We start from the raw sequence: 22,841 nt of genomic DNA on the forward strand, positions 1-22,841 counted from the left end.
AAGTACAAACTTCCATGGGTTTTTCATGGTTGTAGGAACAGAGTGACACTTAAGCAAAGGAAGCTATTATCAATCACCCTCACTGAGCTGTTTTGCACAAGAAACATTTTCCTGCATGTACTTATGCACACAATGATATCGAAGAGTATCTGACACAACATCACATTCACAAATGCTTCAACGCTATCTATGGGCTTTACAATTGTGAAGTTTTCACATGTCCTGTTTTACAATCAAGTCTCCCTTCCTCACTGTCCTAGCTCCCCTAACCTTTCGAAACCCACCCTAGTTCAGACCAAGTGACCTAATGGACAAAGCATCTGACTTCAAATAGGAAGATTGAAGGGTCGAGTCCCTTTGTGGTTGCTCTTCTTGTACTTACTCACTGGATGTGCCTGGAAAATCTTTTTTTCCGTGTGTTTCAAGGTTGCAAAAACAGGGTAACATTCAAGCGAAAAGGTTTTATCAATCACACTTCTTCACTGCTAAAGAGGTATGCACAAATAGCAATTATCTTCCGGAACTCAATGTGCTGCTCTTAAGACCAGGATGTTCAATTGAGAAGGTTAGAGCGTAGAGGCGATGGTGCCAGTGGCTGATCTTCTTTCTTGCCCCTAATCTCTACTTACAAAAAATCTGAATTCCCATCTGTCTGCAGTGCTCATTTGAAAAAAGAAACAAATCTACAAGAGGCCCTATTACAAGTCAGTACATGAGATCAGCAAAGACCCACTTCCTTGAATTAAAATGATTTCATCTCCAACTGTTTGGCCATGGAACTGCATCATCTCTGATGTCCAAAAGACAGGATTATGACGTCACCAATTATGAAAGGGCCATCGTATCTCAGACAAAATCACTGAGACATTAACGCAGCTGTGCACCTGGGAAAATGACTCTTTTGCAGCATGCTGGGCCGGTTAGCTCAGATGGTTAGAGCGTGGTGCTAATAACGCCAAGGTCATGGGTTCAATCCCCATACTGGCCATTGAAAAGCACGATGCAAGCAACTCTTTCCAAGGCAAGATTAATCCTGACTGCACGGTTGCTTGCTTTTCACATGCTACATAAACCTGGCCTTTTGAGTTATCAACCAGGTAACATTGCTGACTAAACTGTCTTGCATAAGAAACCTTTCCCGCATTTCCTTTTTAGTTAATGATATCAAAGAATACTCACATAATTTCACATTCCCAGATAGTTCAACGCTGTCTACAGGTTTTGCAATTCAAAAAATTATTCACATGTACGTTTTTACAATCAAGTCTCCCTTCCCCACTCACCCAGCTCCTCTAGCCTCCTGAAACAAACCTCTGTTCAGACCACACAGTCTAATGAGCACGGCTTCAGTCCTTTGAAAGACTCGGTTCCGACCACGTGGCCTAATGGACAAGGCGTCTGACTTCGGATCAGAAGATTGAGGGTTCGAGTCGCTTCGTGGTTGAGCTTCCAGTCCTTGCTGTTTGATGTGCCTGGAAAGTACAAACTTCCATGGGTTTTTCATGGTTGTAGGAACAGAGTGACACTTAAGCAAAGGAAGCTATTATCAATCACCCTCACTGAGCTGTTTTGCACAAGAAACATTTTCCTGCATGTACTTATGCACACAATGATATCGAAGAGTATCTGACACAACATCACATTCACAAATGCTTCAACGCTGTCTATGGGCTTTACAATTGTGAAGTTTTCACATGTCCTGTTTTACAATCAAGTCTCCCTTCCTCACTGTCCTAGCTCCCCTAACCTTTCGAAACCCACCCTAGTTCAGACCAAGTGACCTAATGGACAAAGCATCTGACTTCAAATAGGAAGATTGAAGGGTCGAGTTCCTTTGTGGTTGCTCTTCTTGTACTTACTCAATGGATGTGCCTGGAAAATCTTTTTTTCCGTGTGTTTCAAGGTTGCAGAAACAGGGTAACATTCAAGCGAAAAGGTTTTATCAATCACACTTCTTCACTGCTAAAGAGGTATGCACAAATAGCAATTATCTTCCGGAACTCAATGTGCTGCTCTCAAGACCAGGATGTTCAATTGAGAAGGTTAGAGCGTAGAGGCGATGGTGCCAGTGGCTGATCTTCTTTCTTGCCCCTAATCTCTACTTACAAAAAATCTGAATTCCCATCTGTCTGCAGTGCTCATTTGAAAAAAGAAACAAATCTACAAGAGGCCCTATTACAAGTCAGTACATGAGATCAGCAAAGACCCACTTCCTTGAATTAAAATGATTTCATCTCCAACTGTTTGGCCATGGAACTGCATCATCTCTGATGTCCAAAAGACAGGATTATGACGTCACCCATTATGAAAGGGCCATCGTATCTCAGACAAAATCACTGAGACATTAACGCAGCTGTGCACCTGGGAAAATGACTCTTTTGCAGCATGCTGGGCCGGTTAGCTCAGATGGTTAGAGCGTGGTGCTAATAACGCCAAGGTCATGGGTTCAATCCCCATACTGGCCATTGAAAAGCACGATGCAAGCAACTCTTTCCAAGGCAAGATTAATCCTGACTGCACGGTTGCTTGCTTTTCACATGCTACATAAACCTGGCCTTTTGAGTTATCAACCAGGTAACATTGCTGACTAAACTGTCTTGCATAAGAAACCTTTCCCGCATTTCCTTTTTAGTTAATGATATCAAAGAATACTCACATAATTTCACATTCCCAGATAGTTCAACGCTGTCTACAGGTTTTGCAATTCAAAAAATTATTCACATGTACGTTTTTACAATCAAGTCTCCCTTCCTCACTCACCCAGCTCCTCTAGCCTCCTGAAACAAACCTCTGTTCAGACCACACAGTCTAATGAGCACGGCTCCAGTCCTTTGAAAGACTCGGTTCCGACCACGTGGCCTAATGGACAAGGCGTCTGACTTCGGATCAGAAGATTGAGGGTTCGAGTCGCTTCGTGGTTGAGCTTCCAGTCCTTGCTGTTTGATGTGCCTGGAAAGTACAAACTTCCATGGGTTTTTCATGGTTGTAGGAACAGAGTGACACTTAAGCAAAGGAAGCTATTATCAATCACCCTCACTGAGCTGTTTTGCACAAGAAACATTTTCCTGCATGTACTTATGCACACAATGATATCGAAGAGTATCTGACACAACATCACATTCACAAATGCTTCAACGCTATCTATGGGCTTTACAATTGTGAAGTTTTCACATGTCCTGTTTTACAATCAAGTCTCCCTTCCTCACTGTCCTAGCTCCCCTAACCTTTCGAAACCCACCCTAGTTCAGACCAAGTGACCTAATGGACAAAGCATCTGACTTCAAATAGGAAGATTGAAGGGTCGAGTCCCTTTGTGGTTGCTCTTCTTGTACTTACTCACTGGATGTGCCTGGAAAATCTTTTTTTCCGTGTGTTTCAAGGTTGCAAAAACAGGGTAACATTCAAGCGAAAAGGTTTTATCAATCACACTTCTTCACTGCTAAAGAGGTATGCACAAATAGCAATTATCTTCCGGAACTCAATGTGCTGCTCTTAAGACCAGGATGTTCAATTGAGAAGGTTAGAGCGTAGAGGCGATGGTGCCAGTGGCTGATCTTCTTTCTTGCCCCTAATCTCTACTTACAAAAAATCTGAATTCCCATCTGTCTGCAGTGCTCATTTGAAAAAAGAAACAAATCTACAAGAGGCCCTATTACAAGTCAGTACATGAGATCAGCAAAGACCCACTTCCTTGAATTAAAATGATTTCATCTCCAACTGTTTGGCCATGGAACTGCATCATCTCTGATGTCCAAAAGACAGGATTATGACGTCACCCATTATGAAAGGGCCATCGTATCTCAGACAAAATCACTGAGACATTGACGCAGCTGTGCAGCTGGGAAAATGACTCTTTTGCAGCATGCTGGGCCGGTTAGCTCAGATGGTTAGAGCGTGGTGCTAATAACGCCAAGGTCATGGGTTCAATCCCCATACTGGCCATTGAAAAGCACGATGCAAGCAACTCTTTCCAAGGCAAGATTAATCCTGACTGCACGGTTGCTTGCTTTTCACATGCTACATAAACCTGGCCTTTTGAGTTATCAACCAGGTAACATTGCTGACTAAACTGTCTTGCATAAGAAACCTTTCCCGCATTTCCTTTTTAGTTAATGATATCAAAGAATACTCACATAATTTCACATTCCCAGATAGTTCAACGCTGTCTACAGGTTTTGCAATTCAAAAAATTATTCACATGTACGTTTTTACAATCAAGTCTCCCTTCCTCACTCACCCAGCTCCTCTAGCCTCCTGAAACAAACCTCTGTTCAGACCACACAGTCTAATGAGCACGGCTTCAGTCCTTTGAAAGACTCGGTTCCGACCACGTGGCCTAATGGACAAGGCGTCTGACTTCGGATCAGAAGATTGAGGGTTCGAGTCGCTTCGTGGTTGAGCTTCCAGTCCTTGCTGTTTGATGTGCCTGGAAAGTACAAACTTCCATGGGTTTTTCATGGTTGTAGGAACAGAGTGACACTTAAGCAAAGGAAGCTATTATCAATCACCCTCACTGAGCTGTTTTGCACAAGAAACATTTTCCTGCATGTACTTATGCACACAATGATATCGAAGAGTATCTGACACAACATCACATTCACAAATGCTTCAACGCTGTCTATGGGCTTTACAATTGTGAAGTTTTCACATGTCCTGTTTTACAATCAAGTCTCCCTTCCTCACTGTCCTAGCTCCCCTAACCTTTCGAAACCCACCCTAGTTCAGACCAAGTGACCTAATGGACAAAGCATCTGACTTCAAATAGGAAGATTGAAGGGTCGAGTTCCTTTGTGGTTGCTCTTCTTGTACTTACTCAATGGATGTGCCTGGAAAATCTTTTTTTCCGTGTGTTTCAAGGTTGCAGAAACAGGGTAACATTCAAGCGAAAAGGTTTTATCAATCACACTTCTTCACTGCTAAAGAGGTATGCACAAATAGCAATTATCTTCCGGAACTCAATGTGCTGCTCTCAAGACCAGGATGTTCAATTGAGAAGGTTAGAGCGTAGAGGCGATGGTGCCAGTGGCTGATCTTCTTTCTTGCCCCTAATCTCTACTTACAAAAAATCTGAATTCCCATCTGTCTGCAGTGCTCATTTGAAAAAAGAAACAAATCTACAAGAGGCCCTATTACAAGTCAGTACATGAGATCAGCAAAGACCCACTTCCTTGAATTAAAATGATTTCATCTCCAACTGTTTGGCCATGGAACTGCATCATCTCTGATGTCCAAAAGACAGGATTATGACGTCACCCATTATGAAAGGGCCATCGTATCTCAGACAAAATCACTGAGACATTGACGCAGCTGTGCAGCTGGGAAAATGACTCTTTTGCAGCATGCTGGGCCGGTTAGCTCAGATGGTTAGAGCGTGGTGCTAATAACGCCAAGGTCATGGGTTCAATCCCCATACTGGCCATTGAAAAGCACGATGCAAGCAACTCTTTCCAAGGCAAGATTAATCCTGACTGCACGGTTGCTTGCTTTTCACATGCTACATAAACCTGGCCTTTTGAGTTATCAACCAGGTAACATTGCTGACTAAACTGTCTTGCATAAGAAACCTTTCCCGCATTTCCTTTTTAGTTAATGATATCAAAGAATACTCACATAATTTCACATTCCCAGATAGTTCAACGCTGTCTACAGGTTTTGCAATTCAAAAAATTATTCACATGTACGTTTTTACAATCAAGTCTCCCTTCCTCACTCACCCAGCTCCTCTAGCCTCCTGAAACAAACCTCTGTTCAGACCACACAGTCTAATGAGCACGGCTCCAGTCCTTTGAAAGACTCGGTTCCGACCACGTGGCCTAATGGACAAGGCGTCTGACTTCGGATCAGAAGATTGAGGGTTCGAGTCGCTTCGTGGTTGAGCTTCCAGTCCTTGCTGTTTGATGTGCCTGGAAAGTACAAACTTCCATGGGTTTTTCATGGTTGTAGGAACAGAGTGACACTTAAGCAAAGGAAGCTATTATCAATCACCCTCACTGAGCTGTTTTGCACAAGAAACATTTTCCTGCATGTACATATGCACACAATGATATCGAAGAGTATCTGACACAACATCACATTCACAAATGCTTCAACGCTGTCTATGGGCTTTACAATTGTGAAGTTTTCACATGTCCTGTTTTACAATCAAGTCTCCCTTCCTCACTGTCCTAGCTCCCCTAACCTTTCGAAACCCACCCTAGTTCAGACCAAGTGACCTAATGGACAAAGCATCTGACTTCAAATAGGAAGATTGAAGGGTCGAGTCCCTTTGTGGTTGCTCTTCTTGTACTTACTCAATGGATGTGCCTGGAAAATCTTTTTTTCCGTGTGTTTCAAGGTTGCAGAAACAGGGTAACATTCAAGCGAAAAGGTTTTATCAATCACACTTCTTCACTGCTAAAGAGGTATGCACAAATAGCAATTATCTTCCGGAAGTCAATATGCTGCTCTTAAGACCAGGATGTTCAATTGAGAAGGTTAGAGCGTAGAGGCGATGGTGCCAGTGGCTGATCTTCTTTCTTGCCCCTAATCTCTACTTACAAAAAATCTGAATTCCCATCTGTCTGCAGTGCTCATTTGAAAAAAGAAACAAATCTACAAGAGGCCCTATTACAAGTCAGTACATGAGATCAGCAAAGACCCACTTCCTTGAATTAAAATGATTTCATCTCCAACTGTTTGGCCATGGAACTGCATCATCTCTGATGTCCAAAAGACAGGATTATGACGTCACCCATTATGAAAGGGCCATCGTATCTCAGACAAAATCACTGAGACATTGACGCAGCTGTGCAGCTGGGAAAATGACTCTTTTGCAGCATGCTGGGCCGGTTAGCTCAGATGGTTAGAGCGTGGTGCTAATAACGCCAAGGTCATGGGTTCAATCCCCATACTGGCCATTGAAAAGCACGATGCAAGCAACTCTTTCCAAGGCAAGATTAATCCTGACTGCACGGTTGCTTGCTTTTCACATGCTACATAAACCTGGCCTTTTGAGTTATCAACCAGGTAACATTGCTGACTGAACTGTCTTGCATAAGAAACCTTTCCCGCATTTCCTTTTTAGTTAATGATGTCAAAGAATACTCACATAATTTCACATTCCCAGATAGTTCAACGCTGTCTACAGGTTTTGCAATTCAAAAAATTATTCACATGTACGTTTTTACAATCAAGTCTCCCTTCCTCACTCACCCAGCTCCTCTAGCCTCCTGAAACAAACCTCTGTTCAGACCACACAGTCTAATGAGCACGGCTCCAGTCCTTTGAAAGACTCGGTTCCGACCACGTGGCCTAATGGACAAGGCGTCTAACTTTGGATCAGAAGATTGAGGGTTCGAGTCGCTTCGTGGTTGAGCTTCCAGTCCTTGCTGTTTGATGTGCCTGGAAAGTACAAACTTCCATGGGTTTTTCATGGTTGTAGGAACAGAGTGACACTTAAGCAAAGGAAGCTATTATCAATCACCCTCACTGAGCTGTTTTGCACAAGAAACATTTTCCTGCATGTACTTATGCACACAATGATATCGAAGAGTATCTGACACAACATCACATTCACAAATGCTTCAACGCTGTCTATGGGCTTTACAATTGTGAAGTTTTCACATGTCCTGTTTTACAATCAAGTCTCCCTTCCTCACTGTCCTAGCTCCCCTAACCTTTCGAAACCCACCCTAGTTCAGACCAAGTGACCTAATGGACAAAGCATCTGACTTCAAATAGGAAGATTGAAGGGTCGAGTCCCTTTGTGGTTGCTCTTCTTGTACTTACTCAATGGATGTGCCTGGAAAATCTTTTTTTCCGTGTGTTTCAAGGTTGCAGAAACAGGGTAACATTCAAGCGAAAAGGTTTTATCAATCACACTTCTTCACTGCTAAAGAGGTATGCACAAATAGCAATTATCTTCCGGAAGTCAATGTGCTGCTCTTAAGACCAGGATGTTCAATTGAGAAGGTTAGAGCGTAGAGGCGATGGTGCCAGTGGCTGATCTTCTTTCTTGCCCCTAATCTCTACTTACAAAAAATCTGAATTCCCATCTGTCTGCAGTGCTCATTTGAAAAAAGAAACAAATCTACAAGAGGCCCTATTACAAGTCAGTACATGAGATCAGCAAAGACCCACTTCCTTGAATTAAAATGATTTCATCTCCAACTGTTTGGCCATGGAACTGCATCATCTCTGATGTCCAAAAGACAGGATTATGACGTCACCCATTATGAAAGGGCCATCGTATCTCAGACAAAATCACTGAGACATTGACGCAGCTGTGCAGCTGGGAAAATGACTCTTTTGCAGCATGCTGGGCCGGTTAGCTCAGATGGTTAGAGCGTGGTGCTAATAACGCCAAGGTCATGGGTTCAATCCCCATACTGGCCATTGAAAAGCACGATGCAAGCAACTCTTTCCAAGGCAAGATTAATCCTGACTTCACGGTTGCTTGCTTTTCACATGCTACATAAACCTGGCCTTTTGAGTTATCAACCAGGTAACATTGCTGACTGAACTGTCTTGCATAAGAAACCTTTCCCGCATTTCCTTTTTAGTTATTGATATCAAAGAATACTCACATAATTTCACATTCCCAGATAGTTCAACGCTGTCTACAGGTTTTGCAATTCAAAAAATTATTCACATGTACGTTTTTACAATCAAGTCTCCCTTCCCCACTCACCCAGCTCCTCTAGCCTCCTGAAACAAACCTCTGTTCAGACCACACAGTCTAATGAGCACGGCTTCAGTCCTTTGAAAGACTCGGTTCCGACCACGTGGCCTAATGGACAAGGCGTCTGACTTCGGATCAGAAGATTGAGGGTTCGAGTCGCTTCGTGGTTGAGCTTCCAGTCCTTGCTGTTTGATGTGCCTGGAAATTACAAACTTCCATGGGTTTTTCATGGTTGTAGGAACAGAGTGACACTTAAGCAAAGGAAGCTATTATCAATCACCCTCACTGAGCTGTTTTGCACAAGAAACATTTTCCTGCATGTACTTATGCACACAATGATATCGAAGAGTATCTGACACAACATCACATTCACAAATGCTTCAACGCTGTCTATGGGCTTTACAATTGTGAAGTTTTCACATGTCCTGTTTTACAATCAAGTCTCCCTTCCTCACTGTCCTAGATCCCCTAACTTTTCGAAACCCACCCTAGTTCAGACCAAGTGACCTAATGGACAAAGCATCTGACTTCAAATAGGAAGATTGAAGGGTCGAGTCCCTTTGTGGTTGCTCTTCTTGTACTTACTCACTGGATGTGCCTGGAAAATCTTTTTTTCCGTGTGTTTCAAGGTTGCAAAAACAGGGTAACATTCAAGCGAAAAGGTTTTATCAATCACACTTCTTCACTGCTAAAGAGGTATGCACAAATAGCAATTATCTTCCGGAACTCAATGTGCTGCTCTTAAGACCAGGATGTTCAATTGAGAAGGTTAGAGCGTAGAGGCGATGGTGCCAGTGGCTGATCTTCTTTCTTGCCCCTAATCTCTACTTACAAAAAATCTGAATTCCCATCTGTCTGCAGTGCTCATTTGAAAAAAGAAACAAATCTACAAGAGGCCCTATTACAAGTCAGTACATGAGATCAGCAAAGACCCACTTCCTTGAATTAAAATGATTTCATCTCCAACTGTTTGGCCATGGAACTGCATCATCTCTGATGTCCAAAAGACAGGATTATGACGTCACCCATTATGAAAGGGCCATCGTATGTCAGACAAAATCACTGAGACATTGACGCAGCTGTGCAGCTGGGAAAATGACTCTTTTGCAGCATGCTGGGCCGGTTAGCTCAGATGGTTAGAGAGTGGTGCTAATAACGCCAAGGTCATGGGTTCCATCCCCATACTGGCCATTGAAAAGCACGATGCAAGCAACTCTTTCCAAGGCAAGATTAATCCTGATTTCACGGTTGCTTGCTTTTCACATGCTACATAAACCTGGCCTTTTGAGTTATCAACCAGGTAACATTGCTGACTGAACTGTCTTGCATAAGAAACCTTTCCCGCATTTCCTTTTTAATTAATGATATCAAAGAATACTCACATAATTTCACATTCCCAGATAGTTCAACGCTGTCTACAGGTTTTGCAATTCAAAAAATTATTCACATGTACGTTTTTACAATCAAGTCTCCCTTCCTCACTCACCCAGCTCCTCTAGCCTCCTGAAACAAACCTCTGTTCAGACCACACAGTCTAATGAGCACGGCTCCAGTCCTTTGAAAGACTCGGTTCCGACCACGTGGCCTAATGGACAAGGCGTCTGACTTCGGATCAGAAGATTGAGCGTTCGAGTCCGTTTGCGGTTGAGCTTCCAGTCCATTCTGTTTGATGTGCCTTGAAAGTACAAACTTCCATGGGTTTTTCATGGTCGTAGGAACAGAGTGACACTTAAGCAAAGGAAGCTATTATCAATCACCCTCACTGAGCTGTTTTGCACAAGAAACATTTTCCTGCATGTACATATGCACACAATGATATGGAAGAGTATCTGACACAACATCACATTCACAAATGCTTCAACGGTGTCTATCGGTTTTACAATTGTGAAGTTTTCACATGTCCTGTTTTACAATCAAGTCTCCCTTCCTCACTGTCCTAGCTCCCCTAACCTTTCGAAACCCACCCTAGTTCAGACCAAGTGACCTAATGGACAAAGCATCTGACTTCAAATAGGAAGATTGAAGGGTCGAGTCCCTTTGTGGTTGCTCTTCTTGTACTTACTCACTGGATGTGCCTGGAAAATCTTTTTTTCCGTGTGTTTCAAGGTTGCAAAAACAGGGTAACATTCAAACGAAAAGGTTTTATCAATCACACTTCACTGCTAAAGAGGTATGCACAAATAGCAATTATCTTCCGGAACTCAATGTGCTGCTCTTAAGACCAGGATGTTCAATTGAGAAGGTTAGAGCGTAGAGGCGATGGTGCCAGTGGCTGATCTTCTTTCTTGCCCCTAATCTCTACTTACAAAAAATCTGAATTCCCATCTGTCTGCAGTGCTCATTTGAAAAAAGAAACAAATCTACAAGAGGCCCTATTACAAGTCAGTACATGAGATCAGCAAAGACCCATTTCCTTGAATTAAAATGATTTCATCTCCAACTGTTTGGCCATGGAACTGCAGCATCTCTGATGTCCAAAAGACAGGATTATGACGTCACCCATTGTGAAAGGGCCATCTTATGTCAGACAAAAATCACTGAGACATTGACGCAGCTTTGCAGCTGGGAAAATGACTCCTTTGCAGCATGCTGGGCCGGTTAGCTCAGATGGTTAGAGTGTGGTGCTAATAACGCCAAGGTTATGGGTTCAATCCCCATACTGGCCATTGAAAAGCACGATGCAAGCAACTCTTTCCAAGGCAAGATTAATCCTGACTGCACGATTGCTTGCTTTTCACATGCTACATAAACCTGGCCTTTTGAGTTATCAACCAGGTAACATTGCTGACTGAACTGTCTTGCATAAGAAACCTTTCCTGCATTTCCTTTTTAGTTAATGATATCAAAGAATACTCACATAATTTCACATTCCCAGATAGTTCAACGCTGTCTACAGGTTTTGCAATTCAAAAAATTATTCACATGTACGTTTTTACAATCAAGTCTCCCTTCCTCACTCACCCAGCTCCTCTAGCCTCCTGAAACAAACCTCTGTTCAGACCACACAGTCTAATGAGCACGGCTTCAGTCCTTTGAAAGACTCGGTTCCGACCACGTGGCCTAATGGACAAGGCGTCTGACTTCGTATCAGAAGATTGAGAGTTCGAGTCGCTTCGTGGTTGAGCTTCCAGTCCTTTCTGTTTGATGTGCATGGAACTTCCATGGGTTTTTCATGGTTGTAGGAACAGAGTGACACTTAAGCAAAGGAAGCTATTATCAATCACCCTCACTGAGCTGTTTTGCACAGGAAACATTTTCCTGCATGTACTTATGCACACAATGATATCGAAGAGTATCTGACACAACATCACATTCACAAATGCTTCAACGCTGTCTATGGGCTTTACAATTGTGAAGTTTTCACATGTCCTGTTTTACAATCAAGTCTCCCTTCCTCACTGTCCTAGCTCCCCTAACCTTTCGAAACCCACCCTAGTTCAGACCAAGTGACCTAATGGACAAAGCATCTGACTTCAAATCGGAAGATTGAAGGGTCGAGTCCCTTTGTGGTTGCTCTTCTTGTACTTACTCACTGGATGTGCCTGGAAAATCTTTTTTTCCGTGTGTTTCAAGGTTGCAAAAACAGGGTAACATTCAAGCGAAAAGGTTTTATCAATCACACTTCTTCACTGCTAAAGAGGTATGCACAAATAGCAATTATCTTCCGGAACTCAATGTGCTGCTCTTAAGACCAGGATGTTTAATTGAGAAGGTTAGAGCGTAGAGGCGATGGTGCCAGTGGCTGATCTTCTTTCTTGCCCCTAATCTCTACTTACAAAAAATCTGAATTCCCATCTGTCTGCAGTGCTCATTTGAAAAAAGAAACAAATCTACAAGAGGCCCTATTACAAGTCAGTACATGAGATCAGCAAAGACCCACTTCCTTGAATTAAAATGATTTCATCTCCAACTGTTTGGCCATGGAACTGCATCATCTCTGATGTCCAAAAGACAGGATTATGATGTCACCCATTATGAAAGGGCCATCGTATCTCAGACAAAATCACTGAGACATTGACGCAGCTGTGCAGCTGGGAAAATGACTCTTTTGCAGCATGCTGGGCCGGTTAGCTCAGATGGTTAGAGCGTGGTGCTAATAACGCCAAGGTCATGGGTTCAATCCCCATACTGGCCATTGAAAAGCACGATGCAAGCAACTCTTTCCAAGGCAAGATTAATCCTGACTGCACGGTTGCTTGCTTTTCACATGCTACATAAACCTGGCCTTTTGAGTTATCAACCAGGTAACATTGCTGACTGAACTGTCTTGCATAAGAAACCTTTCCCGCATTTCCTTTTTAGTTAATGATATCAAAGAATACTCACATAATTTCACATTCCACGATAGTTCAACGCTGTCTACAGGTTTTGCAATTCAAAAAATTATTCACATGTACGTTTTTACAATCAAGTCTCCCTTCCTCACTCACCCAGCTCCTCTAGCCTCCTGAAACAAACCTCTGATCAAGACCACACAGTCTAATGAGCACGGCTTCAGTCCTTTGAAAGACTCGGTTCCGACCACATGGCCTAATGGACAAGGCGTCTGACTTCGGATCAGAAGATTGAGGGTTCGAGTCGCTTCGTGGTTGAGCTTCCAGTCCTTGCTGTTTGATGTGCCTGGAAATTACAAACTTCCATGGGTTTTTCATGGTTGTAGGAACAGAGTGACACTTAAGCAAAGGAAGCTATTATCAATCACCCTCACTGAGCTGTTTTGCACAAGAAACATTTTCCTGCATGTACTTATGCACACAATGATATCGAAGAGTATCTGACACAACATCACATTCACAAATGCTTCAACGCTGTCTATGGGCTTTACAATTGTGAAGTTTTCACATGTCCTGTTTTACAATCAAGTCTCCCTTCCTCACTGTCCTAGATCCCCTAACTTTTCGAAACCCACCCTAGTTCAGACCAAGTGACCTAATGGACAAAGCATCTGACTTCAAATAGGAAGATTGAAGGGTCGAGTCCCTTTGTGGTTGCTCTTCTTGTACTTACTCACTGGATGTGCCTGGAAAATCTTTTTTTCCGTGTGTTTCAAGGTTGCAAAAACAGGGTAACATTCAAGCGAAAAGGTTTTATCAATCACACTTCTTCACTGCTAAAGAGGTATGCACAAATAGCAATTATCTTCCGGAACTCAATGTGCTGCTCTTAAGACCAGGATGTTCAATTGAGAAGGTTAGAGCGTAGAGGCGATGGTGCCAGTGGCTGATCTTCTTTCTTGCCCCTAATCTCTACTTACAAAAAATCTGAATTCCCATCTGTCTGCAGTGCTCATTTGAAAAAAGAAACAAATCTACAAGAGGCCCTATTACAAGTCAGTACATGAGATCAGCAAAGACCCACTTCCTTGAATTAAAATGATTTCATCTCCAACTGTTTGGCCATGGAACTGCATCATCTCTGATGTCCAAAAGACAGGATTATGACGTCACCCATTATGAAAGGGCCATCGTATGTCAGACAAAATCACTGAGACATTGACGCAGCTGTGCAGCTGGGAAAATGACTCTTTTGCAGCATGCTGGGCCGGTTAGCTCAGATGGTTAGAGAGTGGTGCTAATAACGCCAAGGTCATGGGTTCCATCCCCATACTGGCCATTGAAAAGCACGATGCAAGCAACTCTTTCCAAGGCAAGATTAATCCTGACTGCACGGTTGCTTGCTTTTCACATGCTACATAAACCTGGCCTTTTGAGTTATCAACCAGGTAACATTGCTGACTGAACTGTCTTGCATAAGAAACCTTTCCCGCATTTCCTTTTTAGTTAATGATATCAAAGAATACTCACATAATTTCACATTCCCAGATAGTTCAACGCTGTCTACAGGTTTTGCAATTCAAAAAATTATTCACATGTACGTTTTTACAATCAAGTCTCCCTTCCTCACTCACCCAGCTCCTCTAGCCTCCTGAAACAAACCTCTGTTCAGACCACACAGTCTAATGAGCACGGCTTCAGTCCTTTGAAAGACTCGGTTCCGACCACGTGGCCTAATGGACAAGGCGTCTGACTTCGGATCAGAAGATTGAGGGTTCGAGTCCCTTCGTGGTTGAGCTTCCAGTCCTTTCTGTTTGATGTGCCTGGAAAGTACAAACTTCCATGGGTTTTTCATGGTTGTAGGAACAGAGTGACACTTAAGCAAAGGAAGCTATTATCAATCACCCTCACTGAGCTGTTTTGCACAAGAAACATTTTCCTGCATGTACATATGCACACAATGATATCGAAGAGTATCTGACACAACATCACATTCACAAATGCTTCAACGCTGTCTATCGGCTTTACAATTGTGAAGTTTTCACATGTCCTGTTTTACAATCAAGTCTCCCTTCCTCACTGTCCTAGCTCCCCTAACCTTTCGAAACCCACCCTAGTTCAGACCAAGTGACCTAATGGACAAAGCATCTGACTTCAAATAGGAAGATTGAAGGGTCGAGTCCCTTTGTGGTTGCTCTTCTTGTACTTACTCACTGGATGTGCCTGGAAAATCTTTTTTTCCGTGTGTTTCAAGGTTGCAAAAACAGGGTAACATTCAAACGAAAAGGTTTTATCAATCACACTTCACTGCTAAAGAGGTATGCACAAATAGCAATTATCTTCCGGAACTCAATGTGCTGCTCTTAAGACCAGGATGTTCAATTGAGAAGGTTAGAGCGTAGAGGCGATGGTGCCAGTGGCTGATCTTCTTTCTTGCCCCTAATCTCTACTTACAAAAAATCTGAATTCCCATCTGTCTGCAGTGCTCATTTGAAAAAAGAAACAAATCTACAAGAGGCCCTATTACAAGTCAGTACATGAGATCAGCAAAGACCCACTTCCTTCAATTAAAATGATTTCATCTACAACTGTTTGGCCATGGAACTGCATCATCTCTGATGTCCAAAAGACAGGATTATGACGTCACCCATTATGAAAGGGCCATCGTATCTCAGACAAAATCACTGAGACATTGACGCAGCTGTGCACCTGGGAAAATGACTCTTTTGCAGCATGCTGGGCCGGTTAGCTCAGATGGTTAGAGCGTGGTGCTAATAACGCCAAGGTCATGGGTTCAATCCCCATACTGGCCATTGAAAAGCACGATGCAAGCAACTCTTTCCAAGGCAAGATTAATCCTGACTGCACGGTTGCTTGCTTTTCACATGCTACATAAACCTGGCCTTTTGAGTTATCAACCAGGTAACATTGCTGACTAAACTGTCTTGCATAAGAAACCTTTCCCGCATTTCCTTTTTAGTTAATGATATCAAAGAATACTCACATAATTTCACATTCCCAGATAGTTCAACGCTGTCTACAGGTTTTGCAATTCAAAAAATTATTCACATGTACGTTTTTACAATCAAGTCTCCCTTCCTCACTCACCCAGCTCCTCTAGCCTCCTGAAACAAACCTCTGTTCAGACCACACAGTCTAATGAGCACGGCTCCAGTCCTTTGAAAGACTCGGTTCCGACCACGTGGCCTAATGGACAAGGCGTCTGACTTCGGATCAGAAGATTGAGGGTTTGAGTCGCTTCGTGGTTGAGCTTCCAGTCCTTGCTGTTTGATGTGCCTGGAAAGTACAAACTTCCATGGGTTTTTCATGGTTGTAGGAACAGAGTGACACTTAAGCAAAGGAAGCTATTATCAATCACCCTCACTGAGCTGTTTTGCACAAGAAACATTTTCCTGCATGTACTTATGCACACAATGATATCGAAGAGTATCTGACACAACATCACATTCACAAATGCTTCAACGCTGTCTATCGGCTTTACAATTGTGAAGTTTTCACATGTCCTGTTTTACAATCAAGTCTCCCTTCCTCACTGTCCTAGCTCCCCTAACCTTTCGAAACCCACCCTAGTTCAGACCAAGTGACCTAATGGACAAAGCATCTGACTTCAAATAGGAAGATTGAAGGGTCGAGTCCCTTTGTAGTTGCTCTTCTTGTACTTACTCAATGGATGTGCCTGGAAAATCTTTTTTTCCGTGTGTTTCAAGGTTGCAGAAACAGGGTAACATTCAAGCGAAAAGGTTTTATCAATCACACTTCTTCACTGCTAAAGAGGTATGTACAAATAGCAATTATCTTCCGGAAGTCAATGTGCTGCTCTTAAGACCAGGATGTTCAATTGAGAAGGTTAGAGCGTAGAGGCGATGGTGCCAGTGGCTGATCTTCTTTCTTGCCCCTAATCTCTACTTACAAAAAATCTGAATTCCCATCTGTCTGCAGTGCTCATTTGAAAAAAGAAACAAATCTACAAGAGGCCCTATTACAAGTCAGTACATGAGATCAGCAAAGACCCACTTCCTTGAATTAAAATGATTTCATCTCCAACTGTTTGGCCATGGAACTGCATCATCTCTGATGTCCAAAAGACAGGATTATGACGTCACCCATTATGAAAGGGCCATCGTATCTCAGACAAAATCACTGAGACATTGACGCAGCTGTGCAGCTGGGAAAATGACTCTTTTGCAGCATGCTGGGCCGGTTAGCTCAGATGGTTAGAGCGTGGTGCTAATAACGCCAAGGTCATGGGTTCAATCCCCATACTGGCCATTGAAAAGCACGATGCAAGCAACTCTTTCCAAGGCAAGATTAATCCTGACTGCACGGTTGCTTGCTTTTCACATGCTACATAAACCTGGCCTTTTGAGTTATCAACCAGGTAACATTGCTGACTGAACTGTCTTGCATAAGAAACCTTTCCCGCATTTCCTTTTTAGTTAATGATATCAAAGAATACTCACATAATTTCACATTCCCAGATAGTTCAACGCTGTCTACAGGTTTTGCAATTCAAAAAATTATTCACATGTACGTTTTTACAATCAAGTCTCCCTTCCTCACTCACCCAGCTCCTCTAGCCTCCTGAAACAAACCTCTGTTCAGACCACACAGTCTAATGAGCACGGCTTCAGTCCTTTGAAAGACTCGGTTCCGACCACGTGGCCTAATGGACAAGGCGTCTGACTTCGTATCAGAAGATTGAGAGTTCGAGTCGCTTCGTGGTTGAGCTTCCAGTCCTTTCTGTTTGATGTGCATGGAACTTCCATGGGTTTTTCATGGTTGTAGGAACAGAGTGACACTTAAGCAAAGGAAGCTATTATCAATCACCCTCACTGAGCTGTTTTGCACAGGAAACATTTTCCTGCATGTACTTATGCACACAATGATATCGAAGAGTATCTGACACAACATCACATTCACAAATGCTTCAACGCTGTCTATGGGCTTTACAATTGTGAAGTTTTCACGTCCTGTTTTACAATCAAGTCTCCCTTCCTCACTGTCCTAGCTCCCCTAACCTTTCGAAACCCACCCTAGTTCAGACCAAGTGACCTAATGGACAAAGCATCTGACTTCAAATCGGAAGATTGAAGGGTCGAGTCCCTTTGTGGTTGCTCTTCTTGTACTTACTCACTGGATGTGCCTGGAAAATCTTTTTTTCCGTGTGTTTCAAGGTTGCAAAAACAGGGTAACATTCAAGCGAAAAGGTTTTATCAATCACACTTCTTCACTGCTAAAGAGGTATGCACAAATAGCAATTATCTTCCGGAACTCAATGTGCTGCTCTTAAGACCAGGATGTTTAATTGAGAAGGTTAGAGCGTAGAGGCGATGGTGCCAGTGGCTGATCTTCTTTCTTGCCCCTAATCTCTACTTACAAAAAATCTGAATTCCCATCTGTCTGCAGTGCTCATTTGAAAAAAGAAACAAATCTACAAGAGGCCCTATTACAAGTCAGTACATGAGATCAGCAAAGACCCACTTCCTTGAATTAAAATGATTTCATCTCCAACTGTTTGGCCATGGAACTGCATCATCTCTGATGTCCAAAAGACAGGATTATGATGTCACCCATTATGAAAGGGCCATCGTATCTCAGACAAAATCACTGAGACATTGACGCAGCTGTGCAGCTGGGAAAATGACTCTTTTGCAGCATGCTGGGCCGGTTAGCTCAGATGGTTAGAGCGTGGTGCTAATAACGCCAAGGTCATGGGTTCAATCCCCATACTGGCCATTGAAAAGCACGATGCAAGCAACTCTTTCCAAGGCAAGATTAATCCTGACTGCACGGTTGCTTGCTTTTCACATGCTACATAAACCTGGCCTTTTGAGTTATCAACCAGGTAACATTGCTGACTGAACTGTCTTGCATAAGAAACCTTTCCCGCATTTCCTTTTTAGTTAATGATATCAAAGAATACTCACATAATTTCACATTCCACGATAGTTCAACGCTGTCTACAGGTTTTGCAATTCAAAAAATTATTCACATGTACGTTTTTACAATCAAGTCTCCCTTCCTCACTCACCCAGCTCCTCTAGCCTCCTGAAACAAACCTCTGATCAAGACCACACAGTCTAATGAGCACGGCTTCAGTCCTTTGAAAGACTCGGTTCCGACCACATGGCCTAATGGACAAGGCGTCTGACTTCGGATCAGAAGATTGAGGGTTCGAGTCGCTTCGTGGTTGAGCTTCCAGTCCTTGCTGTTTGATGTGCCTGGAAATTACAAACTTCCATGGGTTTTTCATGGTTGTAGGAACAGAGTGACACTTAAGCAAAGGAAGCTATTATCAATCACCCTCACTGAGCTGTTTTGCACAAGAAACATTTTCCTGCATGTACTTATGCACACAATGATATCGAAGAGTATCTGACACAACATCACATTCACAAATGCTTCAACGCTGTCTATGGGCTTTACAATTGTGAAGTTTTCACATGTCCTGTTTTACAATCAAGTCTCCCTTCCTCACTGTCCTAGATCCCCTAACTTTTCGAAACCCACCCTAGTTCAGACCAAGTGACCTAATGGACAAAGCATCTGACTTCAAATAGGAAGATTGAAGGGTCGAGTCCCTTTGTGGTTGCTCTTCTTGTACTTACTCACTGGATGTGCCTGGAAAATCTTTTTTTCCGTGTGTTTCAAGGTTGCAAAAACAGGGTAACATTCAAGCGAAAAGGTTTTATCAATCACACTTCTTCACTGCTAAAGAGGTATGCACAAATAGCAATTATCTTCCGGAACTCAATGTGCTGCTCTTAAGACCAGGATGTTCAATTGAGAAGGTTAGAGCGTAGAGGCGATGGTGCCAGTGGCTGATCTTCTTTCTTGCCCCTAATCTCTACTTACAAAAAATCTGAATTCCCATCTGTCTGCAGTGCTCATTTGAAAAAAGAAACAAATCTACAAGAGGCCCTATTACAAGTCAGTACATGAGATCAGCAAAGACCCACTTCCTTGAATTAAAATGATTTCATCTCCAACTGTTTGGCCATGGAACTGCATCATCTCTGATGTCCAAAAGACAGGATTATGACGTCACCCATTATGAAAGGGCCATCGTATGTCAGACAAAATCACTGAGACATTGACGCAGCTGTGCAGCTGGGAAAATGACTCTTTTGCAGCATGCTGGGCCGGTTAGCTCAGATGGTTAGAGAGTGGTGCTAATAACGCCAAGGTCATGGGTTCCATCCCCATACTGGCCATTGAAAAGCACGATGCAAGCAACTCTTTCCAAGGCAAGATTAATCCTGACTGCACGGTTGCTTGCTTTTCACATGCTACATAAACCTGGCCTTTTGAGTTATCAACCAGGTAACATTGCTGACTGAACTGTCTTGCATAAGAAACCTTTCCCGCATTTCCTTTTTAGTTAATGATATCAAAGAATACTCACATAATTTCACATTCCCAGATAGTTCAACGCTGTCTACAGGTTTTGCAATTCAAAAAATTATTCACATGTACGTTTTTACAATCAAGTCTCCCTTCCTCACTCACCCAGCTCCTCTAGCCTCCTGAAACAAACCTCTGTTCAGACCACACAGTCTAATGAGCACGGCTTCAGTCCTTTGAAAGACTCGGTTCCGACCACGTGGCCTAATGGACAAGGCGTCTGACTTCGGATCAGAAGATTGAGGGTTCGAGTCCCTTCGTGGTTGAGCTTCCAGTCCTTTCTGTTTGATGTGCCTGGAAAGTACAAACTTCCATGGGTTTTTCATGGTTGTAGGAACAGAGTGACACTTAAGCAAAGGAAGCTATTATCAATCACCCTCACTGAGCTGTTTTGCACAAGAAACATTTTCCTGCATGTACATATGCACACAATGATATCGAAGAGTATCTGACACAACATCACATTCACAAATGCTTCAACGCTGTCTATCGGCTTTACAATTGTGAAGTTTTCACATGTCCTGTTTTACAATCAAGTCTCCCTTCCTCACTGTCCTAGCTCCCCTAACCTTTCGAAACCCACCCTAGTTCAGACCAAGTGACCTAATGGACAAAGCATCTGACTTCAAATAGGAAGATTGAAGGGTCGAGTCCCTTTGTGGTTGCTCTTCTTGTACTTACTCACTGGATGTGCCTGGAAAATCTTTTTTTCCGTGTGTTTCAAGGTTGCAAAAACAGGGTAACATTCAAACGAAAAGGTTTTATCAATCACACTTCACTGCTAAAGAGGTATGCACAAATAGCAATTATCTTCCGGAACTCAATGTGCTGCTCTTAAGACCAGGATGTTCAATTGAGAAGGTTAGAGCGTAGAGGCGATGGTGCCAGTGGCTGATCTTCTTTCTTGCCCCTAATCTCTACTTACAAAAAATCTGAATTCCCATCTGTCTGCAGTGCTCATTTGAAAAAAGAAACAAATCTACAAGAGGCCCTATTACAAGTCAGTACATGAGATCAGCAAAGACCCACTTCCTTCAATTAAAATGATTTCATCTACAACTGTTTGGCCATGGAACTGCATCATCTCTGATGTCCAAAAGACAGGATTATGACGTCACCCATTATGAAAGGGCCATCGTATCTCAGACAAAATCACTGAGACATTGACGCAGCTGTGCACCTGGGAAAATGACTCTTTTGCAGCATGCTGGGCCGGTTAGCTCAGATGGTTAGAGCGTGGTGCTAATAACGCCAAGGTCATGGGTTCAATCCCCATACTGGCCATTGAAAAGCACGATGCAAGCAACTCTTTCCAAGGCAAGATTAATCCTGACTGCACGGTTGCTTGCTTTTCACATGCTACATAAACCTGGCCTTTTGAGTTATCAACCAGGTAACATTGCTGACTAAACTGTCTTGCATAAGAAACCTTTCCCGCATTTCCTTTTTAGTTAATGATATCAAAGAATACTCACATAATTTCACATTCCCAGATAGTTCAACGCTGTCTACAGGTTTTGCAATTCAAAAAATTATTCACATGTACGTTTTTACAATCAAGTCTCCCTTCCTCACTCACCCAGCTCCTCTAGCCTCCTGAAACAAACCTCTGTTCAGACCACACAGTCTAATGAGCACGGCTCCAGTCCTTTGAAAGACTCGGTTCCGACCACGTGGCCTAATGGACAAGGCGTCTGACTTCGGATCAGAAGATTGAGGGTTTGAGTCGCTTCGTGGTTGAGCTTCCAGTCCTTGCTGTTTGATGTGCCTGGAAAGTACAAACTTCCATGGGTTTTTCATGGTTGTAGGAACAGAGTGACACTTAAGCAAAGGAAGCTATTATCAATCACCCTCACTGAGCTGTTTTGCACAAGAAACATTTTCCTGCATGTACTTATGCACACAATGATATCGAAGAGTATCTGACACAACATCACATTCACAAATGCTTCAACGCTGTCTATCGGCTTTACAATTGTGAAGTTTTCACATGTCCTGTTTTACAATCAAGTCTCCCTTCCTCACTGTCCTAGCTCCCCTAACCTTTCGAAACCCACCCTAGTTCAGACCAAGTGACCTAATGGACAAAGCATCTGACTTCAAATAGGAAGATTGAAGGGTCGAGTCCCTTTGTAGTTGCTCTTCTTGTACTTACTCAATGGATGTGCCTGGAAAATCTTTTTTTCCGTGTGTTTCAAGGTTGCAGAAACAGGGTAACATTCAAGCGAAAAGGTTTTATCAATCACACTTCTTCACTGCTAAAGAGGTATGCACAAATAGCAATTATCTTCCGGAAGTCAATGTGCTGCTCTTAAGACCAGGATGTTCAATTGAGAAGGTTAGAGCGTAGAGGCGATGGTGCCAGTGGCTGATCTTCTTTCTTGCCCCTAATCTCTACTTACAAAAAATCTGAATTCCCATCTGTCTGCAGTGCTCATTTGAAAAAAGAAACAAATCTACAAGAGGCCCTATTACAAGTCAGT

General features: G+C 42.8%; 14 non-coding genes across 14 annotated transcripts; all 14 read left to right on the forward strand.

Moving 5' to 3' along the window:
• The first annotated feature begins 914 nt into the window (after positions 1 to 914).
• On the forward strand, positions 915 to 988 carry trnai-aau (transfer RNA isoleucine (anticodon AAU)). The gene has a single exon. It is a non-coding gene; the product is annotated as a tRNA-Ile (tRNA).
• A 1,403-nt stretch (positions 989 to 2,391) lies between these two features.
• trnai-aau (transfer RNA isoleucine (anticodon AAU)) lies at positions 2,392 to 2,465 on the forward strand. Its single transcript has one exon. It is a non-coding gene; the product is annotated as a tRNA-Ile (tRNA).
• A 1,403-nt stretch (positions 2,466 to 3,868) lies between these two features.
• Positions 3,869 to 3,942, forward strand: trnai-aau (transfer RNA isoleucine (anticodon AAU)). Its single transcript has one exon. It is a non-coding gene; the product is annotated as a tRNA-Ile (tRNA).
• A 1,403-nt stretch (positions 3,943 to 5,345) lies between these two features.
• On the forward strand, positions 5,346 to 5,419 carry trnai-aau (transfer RNA isoleucine (anticodon AAU)). Its single transcript has one exon. It is a non-coding gene; the product is annotated as a tRNA-Ile (tRNA).
• Positions 5,420 to 6,822: 1,403 nt separating this feature from the next.
• Positions 6,823 to 6,896, forward strand: trnai-aau (transfer RNA isoleucine (anticodon AAU)). Its single transcript has one exon. It is a non-coding gene; the product is annotated as a tRNA-Ile (tRNA).
• Positions 6,897 to 8,299: 1,403 nt separating this feature from the next.
• On the forward strand, positions 8,300 to 8,373 carry trnai-aau (transfer RNA isoleucine (anticodon AAU)). The gene has a single exon. It is a non-coding gene; the product is annotated as a tRNA-Ile (tRNA).
• A 2,878-nt stretch (positions 8,374 to 11,251) lies between these two features.
• Positions 11,252 to 11,325, forward strand: trnai-aau (transfer RNA isoleucine (anticodon AAU)). The gene has a single exon. It is a non-coding gene; the product is annotated as a tRNA-Ile (tRNA).
• A 1,395-nt stretch (positions 11,326 to 12,720) lies between these two features.
• trnai-aau (transfer RNA isoleucine (anticodon AAU)) lies at positions 12,721 to 12,794 on the forward strand. The gene has a single exon. It is a non-coding gene; the product is annotated as a tRNA-Ile (tRNA).
• Positions 12,795 to 14,655: 1,861 nt separating this feature from the next.
• Positions 14,656 to 14,728, forward strand: trnar-ucg (transfer RNA arginine (anticodon UCG)). Its single transcript has one exon. It is a non-coding gene; the product is annotated as a tRNA-Arg (tRNA).
• A 944-nt stretch (positions 14,729 to 15,672) lies between these two features.
• On the forward strand, positions 15,673 to 15,746 carry trnai-aau (transfer RNA isoleucine (anticodon AAU)). The gene has a single exon. It is a non-coding gene; the product is annotated as a tRNA-Ile (tRNA).
• Positions 15,747 to 17,149: 1,403 nt separating this feature from the next.
• On the forward strand, positions 17,150 to 17,223 carry trnai-aau (transfer RNA isoleucine (anticodon AAU)). The gene has a single exon. It is a non-coding gene; the product is annotated as a tRNA-Ile (tRNA).
• A 1,393-nt stretch (positions 17,224 to 18,616) lies between these two features.
• trnai-aau (transfer RNA isoleucine (anticodon AAU)) lies at positions 18,617 to 18,690 on the forward strand. The gene has a single exon. It is a non-coding gene; the product is annotated as a tRNA-Ile (tRNA).
• Positions 18,691 to 20,551: 1,861 nt separating this feature from the next.
• On the forward strand, positions 20,552 to 20,624 carry trnar-ucg (transfer RNA arginine (anticodon UCG)). The gene has a single exon. It is a non-coding gene; the product is annotated as a tRNA-Arg (tRNA).
• Positions 20,625 to 21,568: 944 nt separating this feature from the next.
• Positions 21,569 to 21,642, forward strand: trnai-aau (transfer RNA isoleucine (anticodon AAU)). Its single transcript has one exon. It is a non-coding gene; the product is annotated as a tRNA-Ile (tRNA).
• Positions 21,643 to 22,841: the final 1,199 nt, after the last annotated feature.

Source organism: Channa argus, unplaced genomic scaffold (genome assembly GCF_033026475.1).
Source record: "Channa argus isolate prfri unplaced genomic scaffold, Channa argus male v1.0 Contig035, whole genome shotgun sequence".
Lineage (NCBI taxonomy): Eukaryota > Metazoa > Chordata > Actinopteri > Anabantiformes > Channidae > Channa > Channa argus.